Here is a 14,894-nt window from a genome sequence, read left to right as displayed (position 1 = left end):
CTTGATGGGAGGACTGGAATTGGGTGAACCCAATGTCGTGCTGGTAGTTGAGGAGCTATTTGAGCGAACAGTAGCGGCTCCAGGTCGCGAAAACTAGCAGTGATCCCACACTTCTCCGTAGCGCAACCTGACGATTGATGACACGGCGGTCGGTCGGTGCCGATGGTCATGTCACGGCCTCTGGACAGAGTTGACGTTTACTGTATAAAGCGTAACTTTTCACGATTGTGTCTTTTCGTGCAGAGGGGACAACGTTTGGGTGAGGACCTTTGTTCTGTCGGTCGGTTTGGGAAACAGAGTGCAGGTGGGAGGGGAGGCAGCAGTGAGAGCAAGGCCGGCCGGACTGAGTCCCACCTGGCGAGCGTGGGCGGCGCGGAGGAGTGTCGCAGAGGTGTGGAGCGGAGCCGAGCGGAGCCGATCCGAGCGGAGCCCGCGAGAGGCGCCGAGATTTACGGACCGGCGCTGGCTGGGGCGGGGGCGGGGGCGGCTGCGTCGCTTCGGCCGGCCGGCGCTCTCCACAGCTGTGTGTCCTGGCGGCCGGCCGGCGGTGCTTTACGAGCAGGACGCGGGCAGAGCTGGGTGACGCCCGGCCAGCGGCCAGCGGCAGAGAGCTGCCCCGTCTACTCGAGTACTGACGTCTCTGAAAACAGCTGACAGACGGACAACCTAGGCCTCAGCGAGGGCTGGTCGCTCCGAGGGCAAAGGGGAAAACACGTGGCTCTGACAAGGAGGTCCTTTTATTTTTGTGGTCTGTGTCGCGCAAGAGTCGTCTCGATCTGGTGATTAAACTGTTTTACCCAACTTTTTCGTTAAGTACTTGAGACGAACGAAAACAAGATTCCATAGAAATTATACAATGGTTCAAATAGCTCAAACGCTATGGGACTTGAGCATCTCAGGTCATCAGTCCCCTAGACTTAGAACTACTCAAACCTAACTAACGTAAGGACATCACACACATCCATGCCCGAGGCAGGATTCGGATGTGCTATAATTTTAGTTAATATTTTGTGTTTATATTGGTTGCTGGTGAGGAGGAAATTCAGGTATTAGTATTTTATTTATGATCTCATTCATAAGCAGCCATATCACAGTCGCTCAAGAAAGTTATAATTATGCTTTACTTGTTTAATCAAAATCGGACGATGACTCTCCTTGTCCGCAGTCTCGATGATTCGAAACGATCTGCAATCCTGTGTAAATAATATTTCTCGGTTTTCTTGCGTTGCGTAGTCAGTCGGAAAAACCTCAGATAAGCGGATAATTTGCTTTGATATAGTTTAATTAGCCGATTAAGTAATGGAGCTCTGGGATCTAATAATTGCAGGTTCGTTTCCAATTCATCGGATGTTCGCTTCTGATTACCAACGAAACGACACCTCCGTAGAAATTACCAATTAGGGGATACATATATAATGAAATTCGTTACAGACCTTTGATGTAAATGCTCAGTATATATTCTCTTGATTAGTTCAAATGGTTCAAATGGCTCTGAGCGCTATGGGACTTAACTTCTGAGGTCATCAGTCCCCTAGAACGCAGAACTACTGAAACCTAACTAACCTAAGGACATCACACACATCCATGACTGAGGCAGGTTTCGAACCTGCGACCGTAGCGCTCTTGATTAGCATACAATGTATTTCCAATCTCTTTCTTCCAGTAATCTCGATAGCAAAATTACAATTATTCAATGCGGCTATTGGGCACGGAGAAAATCCTGAAACTCCCCTCAACACACACCAGAGAGAATACTACAAAGAGTAATTAAGCGCTCATGGAATAGTAACAGTACTGTACTACTTTGCGCATCGATTCTGTGAGTATATAGATGGTCAAGTAGGAAACGTAATTCACTCATAGAATTGTGCAGGGATGATTAGTAGAATATAAAGAGATATTACACTGCGACAGTAGCAGCTGCGTGATTCCGGACTGGAGCGCCTACAAGCGCTCGGCCACAGCGGCCGGTCATAGAAATTATACAAAGAATCTTCGTAGCTAGTTGAATGTACGGATAGGTCATCAAATTAAGCAGCGTGAGGTTTAGTTTTACAAATAAACATTTAAAACAGTTTACATCTGCAAGGAAGTTTCACACCAGCGCACAGTCTACTGCACAGTGAAAATTCATCCCAGAAACAATATCTCAGGCTGTGGCTAAACCGTGTCTCCGTAGTATCCTTTCTTCCAGGAGTGCTACTCCCGCAAGTTTCGCAGGAGAGCTTCCGTGAAATTTGGAAGGTAGGAGGAGATGTATTCGCAGAAGTAAACCCGTGAAGGCGGCTCGTGAGCCGCGCTTACATAGGCCAGTCGCTGCCGGGACAATAACTCAGCGAGATCAGTGAGGGCACTGGCTATCCTATCTAATAAAAGATGTTAAAAAATAAATAAAACTGAGTCGATTTCTCGTCGACAGATTCTGGAAGATGACGTGTGACATCCGCTTATAAGTGATAACGAAAAATTACGAAGAAACGGACAGAATGAAAAAGAAAAAAGTCGGGAGAGCATTGGTGTGCGAGAGACAAAGGACTTCAGCCAGAACTCCGTTCCGGCACACAGTTTCAATCTTCCAGGAAGTTTCCAACATTTAATTACTTGAAAGAAATCATGGCAATTAGGAAAAACTTAATTAGTGATTAGAGGGAAAACTGAAATATTTCATTAACAAGGTCAAATATTCGTCTGTTTACTGTCAATAAAAACAATTTTTGCAATAACAAATGTTGAGAAAAGAAACTTTCAAATGTTTTGTCAAATTATTTGTGTAGACGTCAGAAATAAAATTGATTAAAGAAAAATTTGACATGCCTTGATGTTCGGTATCATGCACTACAAATGAGGCGCCAATTGAAAATTTGAAGTTTAATTTTTAATTTAGTATCTTTTCTCTGCTGGATTATGTAGATCGTGCAATCTTATTTGCTGTATATGATTTCCAGCATCATTCAAATGTTTCTCTAATTTGTTTCATTTCTTACTTTCGGACAATTCATTTCACGCAACACGTTACCGTGTTCTTTTCCATTTTTTTTTTTCTTATTAAAGCAGTCTTCCTCCATCATACTCATAAATTTGAATCGTAATAGGTAAGTGTTACGAAGTGATAGGAGAGTGGTAGGACTGTGTTGAATATTTGCGCTATGATTCGAAAGACAGCAGAATATTAAATACAAAGCTCTTAATATGCCTAAAAAGTTTACAATATAAAACTTGTTAGTATTGCCTACTGATTATAATTAAACTTTCCCTATTCAATCGTTATAAAACGGAAACTAATTACCGTAAGAGGACCAAAAGTGGTAGCATTAATGTCAAGGACATGGGGATGAGAAATAATACAGGATCATTTCAATTGAAACACTTTTAAACTGCTACTTCGAGATATCTTACTATTACATACCGGTACCATTACTGCTACAAAAGGGGCTCAATATGGCACCCCTCAGTGTCCAGAAGTATCTGAAAGAGCAGGATTACATTCTGCATAGCAGAACGAAGCATCTCCGTAGGTATGCTTCCTACCTCTCTTGATATGCTGCGCTTCAGATCAGGTCATGTCTGAATGTTCCCCTGGTAAACCCTGTTCTTGAGGTAAACCCACAACCAGCGAGATCAGGTGATTGTGCAGACCAAGCTGACAATTGGATCGTTTCGAAATGTGGTTCGGAGAAGCAGGTGAATTTCATGAGCGATGTGCGGTGGACCCCATCTTGCATGAAAACTGTTAATTTGAAAGCCTCTCTCTCGTGTAGGGCGGGTACGGCATGCTGGCGAAGCATATCGCAGTAACGCTAGCCGGTCACACGGCACGTCTTTGACCCTTAAGCGACAACCTGTCCAAAAAAAAGGGGGCCGATGACGAACGTAGTCGTGATGCCACACCATACCGTGACACGTTCACCATACAGAGCAACTTCACGTTCAGTGACTGGAGGTAAAGATCCCGACACTCGGGAATTCTGTGTGTTCACCTCACCCGTCAGTGAAAAATGAGCTTCGGTCTGTACATAGGATGTTCCAGCGCCAGCCCTCGTCAACTCCAATCCCAGCGAGAAGATGGAGAGCGAAGTCAACACATCGTTGTGCGCCCTGTGGTGCAAGTTGCTATAGGATATGGATCTTGTACGGATACCATTTGAGAATGTTTCGAAGCACCTTCCGTACCGTGGACCAAGGGATGTTCAACTGTCGTGACACAGCACGCGCACAGCCTGGCGATCGGGAACTGCGCGCAGCGTTCTCTGCCACAGCAACAGCGAATTCATCAACCCCCGAGGTGGAACCACCAACAGCGACGCCCAGTTCTTCAGTTGATGCCAACTACTTCATCATGCTCTGTATAGCAGAGGTGGAGAAAGCGGACGCTTCCGTAATTGTTTCAGCCGGCGATATTCTCCAAGTGCTGCTGCAGCATTACCGTTGTTTTGATAATAGAGCTCCACCAATAGTGCCCTGCTCCTTTTGTCCTAGCTCGCGTTGACACGTCAACAAGTGCACTGCGACTGGTCAGGTGTGTGAGACTGTGAATCATGATGACTGATCACGGCACCTGGTGGATATAGTTGGAACTGGACGGGGATGCTGTGACTCAACAAAAGCATAAATCCCGTACTCTGGACATTAATGCTACAAAGTTTGGTACTTGTACGCTAATTGGTTTTCGTGTTATAACGTGCTAAATACGGAAAGTTTAATTACACTCCTGGAAATGGAAAAAAGAACACATTGACACCGGTGTGTCAGACCCACCATACTTGCTCCGGACACTGCGAGAGGGCTGTACAAGCAATGATCACACGCACGGCACAGCGGACACACCAGGAACCGCGGTGTTGGCCGTCGAATGGCGCTAGCTGCGCAGCATTTGTGCACCGCCGCCGTCAGTGTCAGCCAGTTTGCCGTGGCATACGGAGCTCCATCGCAGTCTTTAACACTGGTAGCATGCCGCGACAGCGTGGACGTGAACCGTATGTGCAGTTGACGGACTTTGAGCGAGGGCGTATAGTGGGCATGCGGGAGGCCGGGTGGACGTACCGCCGAATTGCTCAACACGTGGGGCGTGAGGTCTCCACAGTACATCGATGTTGTCGCCAGTGGTCGGCGGAAGGTGCACGTGCCCGTCGACCTGGGACCGGACCGCAGCGACGCACGGATGCACGCCAAGACCGTAGGATCTTACGCAGTGCCGTAGGGGACCGCACCGCCACTTCCCAGCAAATTAGGGACACTGTTGCTCCTGGGGTATCGGCGAGGACCATTCGCAACCGTCTCCATGAAGCTGGGCTACGGTCCCGCACACCGTTAGGCCGTCATCCGCTCACGCCCCAACATCGTGCAGCCCGCCTCCAGTGGTGTCGCGACAGGCGTGAATGGAGGGACGAATGGAGACGTGTCGTCTTCAGCGATGAGAGTCGCTTCTGCCTTGGTGCCAATGATGGTCGTATGCGTGTTTGGCGCCGTGCAGGTGAGCGCCACAATCAGGACTGCATACGACCGAGGCACACAGGGCCAACACCCGGCATCATGGTGTGGGGAGCGATCTCCTACACTGGCCGTACACCACTGGTGATCGTCGAGGGGACACTGAATAGTGCACGGTACATCCAAACCGTCATCGAACCCATCGTTCTACCATTCCTAGACCGGCAAGGGAACTTGCTGTTCCAACAGGACAATGCACGTCCGCATGTATCCCGTGCCACCCAACGTGCTCTAGAAGGTGTAAGTCAACTACCCTGGCCAGCAAGATCTCTGGATCTGTCCCCCATTGAGCATGTTTGGGACTGGATGAAGCGTCGTCTCACGCGGTCTGCACGTCCAGCACGAACGCTGGTCCAACTGAGGCGCCAGGTGGAAATGGCATGGCAAGCCGTTCCACAGGACTACATCCAGCATCTCTACGATCGTCTCCATGGGAGAATAGCAGCCTGCATTGCTGCGAAAGGTGGATATACACTGTACTAGTGCCGACATTGTGCATGCTCTGTTGCCTGTGTCTATGTGCCTGTGGTTCTGTCAGTGTGATCATGTGATGTATCTGACCCCAGGAATGTGTCAATAAAGTTTCCCCTTCCTGGGACAATGAATTCACGGTGTTCTTATTTCAATTTCCAGGAGTGTATAACTAGCCGGTATTTATGCATGTGATTAAGTCTCATTAACAGGGCTCAGTACAAACCACTGCTCAAGAAATGATCCCTCGTAACATAAAGGATTCTCTTCCCAATATTAGCAGTCATCCTTGGAACACCATCGAAATAACAAATAATACACTCATCAAAAAAAGTTTTGCATCACCTCGGTTCCGAGAGTTCCGGAGCCTGTACAGAAAATTTGAATAGAGAACAGCGTAAACATCATTTCTGCCCTTTTTATTGTTCATGAAAACCACACATTGCATGTTGTACCACCATACAGCGAGACCTTCAGAGTTGGTGGTCCACATTCCTGTACACACTGATACCTCTAAGACCCAGACAGTCTTGCATTGATACATGCTTGTATTCGTCGCGGCATACTCTCCATAAGTTCACCAAGGCGCTGTTATCCAGACTCTTCAACGGCGACTCGGCGTAGATCCCTCACAGTGATTAGTGGGTCACGTAGTCCATAAACATCCCTTTTCAATCTATCCCAGGCATGCTCGACAGGGTTCATGTCTGGAGAACATGCTGGCCACTCTAGTCGAGCGACGTCGTTATCCTGAAGACGAATGCCTCGTCATTATGCTGCCGATATGGTTTCACTATAGGTCGAAGGATGTCATTCACGTATCGTACAGCCGTTACGGCGCCTTCCATGACCACCAGTGGTGTACGTCGGCCCCACATAATGCCACCCCAAAACAGCAGGGAACCTCCACCTCGCTGCACTCGCTGGACAGTGTGTCTGAGCCGTTCAGCGTGACCGGGTTGCCTCCGAACACGTCTCCGAAGATTGTCAGGTTGAAGTCATACGCGACACTCATTGGTGAAGAGCACGTGATGCCAATCGTGAGGGGTCCATTCGGAATGTTTTTGGGCCCATCTGTACCGCGCTGCTTGGTGTCGTGGTTTCAAAGATGGACCTCACCATGGACGTCGGGAGTGAAGTTGCGCATCATGCAGCCTGTTGCACACACTTTGAGTCATAACACGACGTCCTGTGGCTGCACGAAAAGCATTATTCAACAAGATATCGTTGCTGTCTGGGTTCATCCGAGCCATAATCCGTAGGTAGCGGTCATCCACTGCAGTAGTAGCCCTTGGGCGGCCTTACTGAAGCACGGCATTGACAGTTCCTGTCTCTCTGTAACTCCTCCATGTCCGAACAACATCTCTCTGGTTCACTCCGAGACTCCTGGACACTTCCCTTGTTGAGAGGCATTCCTGGCACAAAGTAAGACTGCGGACGCGATCGAACCGCGGTATTGACCGTCCAGGCATGGTGGAACTACAGACAACACGAGCCGTATACCTCCTTCCTGGTGGAATGACTGGAACTGATCGGCTGTCGGACCCCCTCCGTCTAATAGGCGCTGCTCATGTATGGTTGTTTACATCTTTGGGCGCGTTAAGTGACATCTCTGAACAGTCAAAGGGACTGTGTCTGTCATACAATATCCACAGTCAACGTCTGTCTTCAGGAGTTCTGGGAACTGGGGTGGTGCAAAACTTTTTTTGATGTGTGTATGTCATCGTAGTATTTGAACTGGCTTAACTGCTTCAAACACATATCGAAATGTGTTTTGGTAGTAGCTACACTACGACTGTGGACAGTAACCGGCACAGAAACAACCAACTCTTCCAAACCGACCACAAGGTGGACGGAACTGGTGCCGCTGTCCCATCTGCAGCCCACGCACACATCGGCCTGGCAGTTGCTGTGCCATCGAACTCGGGTCCCGAGACTCAGCGGCCACAGCGCCACAGCGCACGTACCCGTGTCTCAGGCCATGCGGGGACAGCCGCGTCCTTCATGTAGCACAGCGGTCTCGCTCGACACTGCTGCCGGTAAATTCAAATCCATATTGCCGCCGCCACTGGAAGACGGAGACGTCGTCCACCGCACAGCTAGCGTCATTACAGTAATGGCCACATAACACAGCTGCGCATCTCCTTTATGATAACGAAAAGCATTTCATGTAGCGTCTCTCTATCTGCAGCTTTACGTTATGCTGTACACTTGTATATTAGTGCTGGTATCGATGTAGATGGGATTTCGTTTGTTGAGTGGTCATCGACGCCCATACAAAGCCCGAATTTTTACAGAGCCCTATTGTTTTTTTTTTACACAGTCCGGTCTAACCACTGTCAGGAATGATGATTGTGGTGATGAGGACAACACAAACACCCAGTCCCCGGTCAGAGAAAATCCCCAATTCGGCCGGAATCGAACCAGGGATCGTGTGATTCAGAGGCAGCAACGCTATCCACTTTTTTTTAATTATGGATTTATTTTTGTTCCATGAAAAAAAGTTTCTACAACTGCCGTAGCCGAGCGTCCGAGTCGTCTTCTGGTGTGTTGGGAGGGGTTCCCCCCTATTCCGTCCGTAGAGGATCAATGCGCTCCAGGATTTATCTTCATTTTCAGCGTCTCATACCCGGAACGCCCCAGTGAGCAGGAGGATCCGCGAATAATGAACCTAAATAATTTGCGAAACGGGGTCTGTACTTCGGGTGGCGGCTGAAAGCTGCATGTGTCGTCATCAGTAGGGACGTAAAGTCAAGTGTGCCTTTCTGAGCATCGCAAATTATGAAGTAAAGGACCATGGCTTTTAGCCAGTTAACGGCGTTCGTCCTGGTCGATGGAAAGTAGACGCCGGCGGGGCGGATCGGGAGGGATAGACTCCGGCAATCGCCGCAAGAGTAATTCCGGCATGCGCTGCCTCAGTAGCCAGCACTCGCTGGTCGCGGCACAAGTCAGAAGGTCTTCATCCGAGTCAACGACTGAGCATGTTGGACACCAGGGGTCGTCCGTCAGATGAATGGAATGTAGGCTCTGACGAATAGCGAACTACCCATTCACAACCACGTACCACAATGAATGCACCGTCGTATGTAGAAAAGGTGTGTGTACCGCTCGCCACAACGCACGGAGTAGCCGAGTGGTCTTGGGCGTCTTGTCACGGTCCGCGCGGTTTCCTCCCTCGAGCATGGGTGTGTGTGTGTCATCCTTAGCAGAAGTTAGTTTATGTTAGATTAACTAGTGGGTAAGCTTAGGGACCGATGACTTCAGCAGTTTGGTCCCATAAGTCTTCATCACAAATTTTCAAAATTTCCCCTCGCCACACCGTGTTCCAGGCAACTTCAGGATGTCTGTGTGCGACCGTATTGATAAGTTGCTGCTGTTGATAGAGGTGATAATAGTCTTTCGTGCTGGGCATCCGTGTCGTCGGAAGGTCTTACCATAAGTAGCTGAGATTAATCAAGAACTCTCTGATGTGGGCGAGTTCCGGTGAAATGTGTCCTACGGAAACCGGGGGATGCAGAGAGTGTGGTGCCACTTCCGCTATCAGGGTGCCCGTCAGAGTGGAGTGGGCAGAGGTCCACGTGCGACGCATAGTGTTGAGATAAAGCGATCGCGCTCGGTTATATACGTGAATTAAACCGATACCGCCCGCTGCGTCAGTGTCAGGGTGGCGTATCGGACTTTAAAAACAAGGCAAACAAACTCACGAAATGTCCATATGCTGCCTGAAATCTGTGGGCCATCGTAACCAGCAAAGGAAGGATATGTTCAGAATAGCTCAGTTTGGAGACAAGATAGGTGTTGACATAACGTGTTCTGAGGAGCATATCCATGCGACGCCATTTGCTGTCCCGTATCAGAGCACGTGTCTGGTGTAGGAGCCAGCTGTATGTAGCCGCCGCCGTGCGGCGAACATTGCTATAGAAGTGCACTCTTAAAGATTGGAGTACGGGAACCTTGTCAAAGGGCCCCCGTCCGACATCCATGTATTTTGTCTACTTCACGTTGATGACGCTCGCAGCGACCGCCCCGTACTGGCGTAGCCACTGAAGCGCCACAAGCATTTCATCCTCTGATCTGGCCAGGAACACCATATCAGTTGGCGAATGCACCACAACGAAATGTTACATCCCGCACTGAAATTCCTGTTAATCGCTGCCGTAGACCATGTAAAGCTGGTTCAAGCGCTGCCGCAAATAATATACCCGACAAGGGGCACCCTTGTCGCACTGACCGTCCAACAACAATTTGACCAGGCTGGTAACCGTTGACCATCATGCGGGAGCGAGCTCCGTGGACCAGTCGAAGGACCACCTGTGTAGACTCTGCACAGACAACCATGTGTTCCAAAACTGCGCGTAGGAAGCCGTGGTCGAATGCGTGGTCAAAATCGACGGCGACAAGGGTGCCTCGTATTTTGCAGGGTCCCGTCAAAGCAATTACGTTGCGGTGTCCTCCTAACGCTGTATGCATGTTGCTGTCACCACCTAAACATGTCTGACGGGTGTGGGTGGCTTTGCCGATAGCGGTGTGGAGACGCGCGCGGAGGATGCGGACGAAGATCTTGTAGTCGTTGTTGAGGAGTGCGAGTGGGCGAAAGTCCTGCCACCTACAACCACCATTCGGTTTCGGTACTGCGACCAAGATGCCGTCTGTGAATTCCGTGGGGACAGTGAAATCAGGGTGGGTCTTGAAACATCTGGAGCCATTTGTCGCCAATAAGATCATAAACAGTGCGATAGGATTCAAGGAGTAAACCGTCCTGCCCAGGCGATTTGTTGGGTGCTCCACGTGCGAACGCCGATGTCAGCTCATCGGGTGTAATGGGAACAGCAGAGTATCATTCGGTACAACGTCTCTAGGGGCGGGAAAATCGTGCAACAGCTCGCCATAATCGCGTACGTTTCGCGGGTCTTCCACGTACAAGGTCCCACAGTGTCGGGCGAACGTGTGCGCGATGTCCGTTTGCGCCACTGCGCGGCCGCCCTCCTCCGTGTTTACCGCCGTAATGAGCTGACGTTTTCCGTGGCGTCTCTCGCGCACAATGTGATACACTGACGCCGTTTCGTTGGGCCTGCAGCCTTGCACTCGCGCACTAGTTCGGACACCTTCTAGCTGCTCTGCCCTGATGTGAAGTAGACGATCTTCGACGCGTTGTACGGACATGTGACGTTCGGGAGACGGCAGTTGCGTCGTCACCTCACGTAACGCTGTACAGTAAAATTCCGATGTTGTCTTTCGCCAGTTCGATCTGTCACGCCCGTAGGCCATCAGGGTCTTGTGGAGTGCAGGTTTTTGACACATCGCAGCCACCACAGCAACGTGGAAGCATACATGGGCAGACGCCTGAAACAACGACGCCACGTGTCAGTAACGGCTCGCCGACACGCTTCCTCGCGAAGGAGGGCGACGCTCAGCGTCCACGGTCCCCTGCTGCGTCTCGTGAGTTGTCGGGGAAAGGTGATAGGGCAGATACACGCGAGATGATCCGTGCAGGCCGTCGGCCAGAGTTCTACATCATGGGTTCCTGTCCGGAGGGCAGAAAACTGGCGGGATGGCTGGTAAAGTGCGTATAACCGCGCTGGTTCCCATGATGTAACAGCCATGTGTCGTGGAGCGCGAGGTCACGTACCAGTGCTTGTAGAGCCGGGCATGGGACGTAATGCGACATCTGGTACTCGGGCCGCAGAACAAAAATCTCCGCCCACTGTGTAGTGGTCCATATTTCCTTGCTAAAGTGGGGCTACCTCCTCCGAGTAGAAGACGTGGCTGTCACCGTGGTGTGAAGTACCTGAGGGGGCGTAGGCGCTAACGAGGCGGACTGCGCCGAGTGTGAGAGCGATGCCTCGCTCGTTCGGCAAGTATGTCACGTAAAGTCGCTTCCACGCCATCTTGGAGAAGGATGGCCGTTCCTCCTGCGCTATCACCAGAGGGTAGGCTGTAGTTGGTGTAGCCGTACAGGTCTAAAGGCAGCTCGGGACGGACCTCCTGGAGAAGGACAATGCCCAAGTCTGCCGCTCTCATCATGTCGTGTAACATGCTGGTCTTGACAGTGGAGTGGACACTATTGACATTGACTGTTCCCACACGGTATGACTGAGACATATCAAGTGGCGGAGGCAGTGTGTCGGTGCAAGCCCAATGTGAGCTCGCCCACCACACAGCCAACTAGCCGCTTGCTGTGCATTACTGTACCTTATGATCACCTGAATGGCAGAGACCTCCGGGCTCAATGTCAGCCATGGGCTCTGGAGGAGGTATCGATGTGTGCTGTGCATCATCGGCCTCCATGTCGTCTGCCCAAAGAGAGGATTGGGAGGTGAGTGGTGGCTGGCCAATTTCACAGGAGCCCACATTTTGGGAGTCAACCCGACCTGCCTCGTTTTCAGGGCCACCAGATGTAGGACGGTGTTCCTTATCGTCAGGCGCCTTCCGGAGAATGAGGCCGCTGGAATCCGTTGCAACTGTAGGCGCGTCAACGGAGTCGATGTCTTCCGCCATTCTCACATCCCTGTCCCTTTCTTCAGCTGACGATCGCCTCTTATTGTGCCGCTTGGGTGACTTTTGCTTGCGGGTCCGAGATTCGACATCCACTGGAGGGCGGGGCTCGACACGGTCTCGGTAATCTGGAGTCCCCGTGTCCGATCCCGACAGTGACGGCGGCTGGTTGCCCACGACGCCGCGGTGGGCAGACGCTGCAGGAACCTCTACACCATTTGGCTGCGGTGGGGTGTCGTCGTCGGAGCTGACTCTCCAACGGAGCTCGCAGCGGCTTGAGGTAGTAGCAGGTTTTGATCATCCGTCACATCATGTCGTGCCCCCTCCATATACGTTAGCGGGAGAGAGGTCATCGTGGATCGTTGGGGAAGTTCATTGCGGGGCGCCTGAACGAGGCGGCGCTGCAGACACTCAGTTCTAACATGGCCCTCCTGGCCGCATCATGTATAACAATTGCGCGGCATCCGCGCATTACGTGGTCGGTCTCATTCAGTGCGTGCTCTGCCACGGCCGATTTCTCCACCTGCCCCAACCTGCAATGTCGCTTATGCTCTTGGATCCTGGTGTTGATGGATCGTCCAGTCATTCCGACAAAAATAAAATTCGCCGACACGGAAGTTCTGGCTGTAGAGAAGCACTATCACACGCGCTTGTTCAGAGGAGCTGTAGAAATACAAAAACACGCGAACAGTTTGAACAAGAAAGAGGAAAGCCTTAAGGTAAACGGATCCTGGCTTCCCGTACTGCAGCGAACGACCGTCGCAGGTAGCAAGAGGAGAACCGCACCGGAAAAGACCGCGGAGAAGCCCTCGGACGTTGGCGCGCCGGGTACATATAGTCTGCGCCCGCGAGCTCGGCTCCAGTTCACCACCGGCAATGGAGGGTGAAGCTTTGACAATGCCAGCCACTCGTGCTGGCGAAACGTCAGAAGAATCATTAGATGAACGTCGGCCGAAGAACCCGAGACAGAAGCCAATAGGCAGTTTGTCAACAAGTGGCCGCGAAAGCCTTAACAATTTTGTATTCCATTTCTCCTCTGTGTGGCTCAGAACTGTGCCATATGGTCAGAACGCATCGATGACAAGTTCGGCCTGAACTTCGAACGGCAGTTCAAAGATACGCACGGTACGCACCTCTATACCAGCACGGTCAACTGCTACCACGCTCGCATTACCGTCTGCTTGGCAGAAGCGAAAGCCGTTTGCAGATCGTTGGAGGAGTCTGTCGTAGGCTGCATCGTCAATCAGATTGAGGTACACTGTGCTAGATACAATAGACAAATGAATGCCTATCAGTTCTTGTGGTTGTATGTGCATGAGGTCTCGCAGAAACCTTTAAATTTCATGGGCTTTCGGTCTCGTGTACGATGCATGGAACGTTAGTTTGATTGTAGCTTGTCGATATGAGAACGCCATGGCGGATCGGTACCGGTACTATAAGGCAATACAACGACACAGCCTCGCGCAAGTGGATAAACAAACAACGCCTGCGGACCACTGCTCCGCGCGCTGAGCCCGTCCGCGCGGTATCACGGCTGACACTGGACCACGAACTTGAAGATTAGTCGCTGAAAGCAGCCGAAGACTCGACATATGATCTCATAGTGTAATGGCGTGGTAATGACAAGTGGCAACTGCTCGATATTGTAGTTAAAATAGATAAGCGTCATAACACAACAAGTCCCTAACAAGAAAGTGACGTCAGTACTGGTAGCAGTTACAATAGTTTACTAAGAAGCTTAATTGACCCCTGCAAATGAAGAAATATCACCAAGAGTTATGACAAGCTCAAGATCAATATGTGGCCTTTCTAGTGATGTGAGTAGTCAAGAGTCTACAGAAGATCAAAAAAATGGTTCAAATGGCTCTGAGCACTATGCGACTTTACTTCTGTGGTCATCAGTCCCCTAGAACTTAGAACTACTTAAACCTAACTAACCTAAGGACATCACACACATCCATGCCCGAGGCAGGATTCGAACCTGCGACCGTAGCGGTCGCTCGGTTCCAGACTGCAGCGCCTAGAACCGCACGGCCACTCCGGCCGGCACAGAAGATCAATTGCAAAGGAACTGGTAATAGGATATTACTTGTATGAGTATGTGTGAAGGGAAGGTATAAGCAGTCAAATGTTTTTTCTCCGAGTACTATAGCAGAGAAACGGCTTCTGATGAGACTGTGGTCTGAGGATGCGGATCAGGTGTCGAGTCTCGTGTTCTCCCAAGCCAGTACAGGTGAAATGGCTCTTTCTGGTATTGATGATTTGAGGAGATGGAATCACGTGTCCAGTGTCGTGTTTTCCTGGGAAAATACAGGAGAAGCGGCTCCTGATGAGGCTGGAGGTCTGAGAGGGAGGGATCGATTGTCCAGTATCGGGTTTTCCTTGGATCTGAGAAGGAGGGACTGGATGCTCACGGTCATGTTTTCCTGGGTTAGTACATG

Source organism: Schistocerca nitens, chromosome 6 (genome assembly GCF_023898315.1).
Source record: "Schistocerca nitens isolate TAMUIC-IGC-003100 chromosome 6, iqSchNite1.1, whole genome shotgun sequence".
NCBI lineage: Eukaryota > Metazoa > Arthropoda > Insecta > Orthoptera > Acrididae > Schistocerca > Schistocerca nitens.
The sequence above is the reverse complement of the archived record's forward strand: the minus strand, read 5'-3'. Positions refer to the sequence as shown.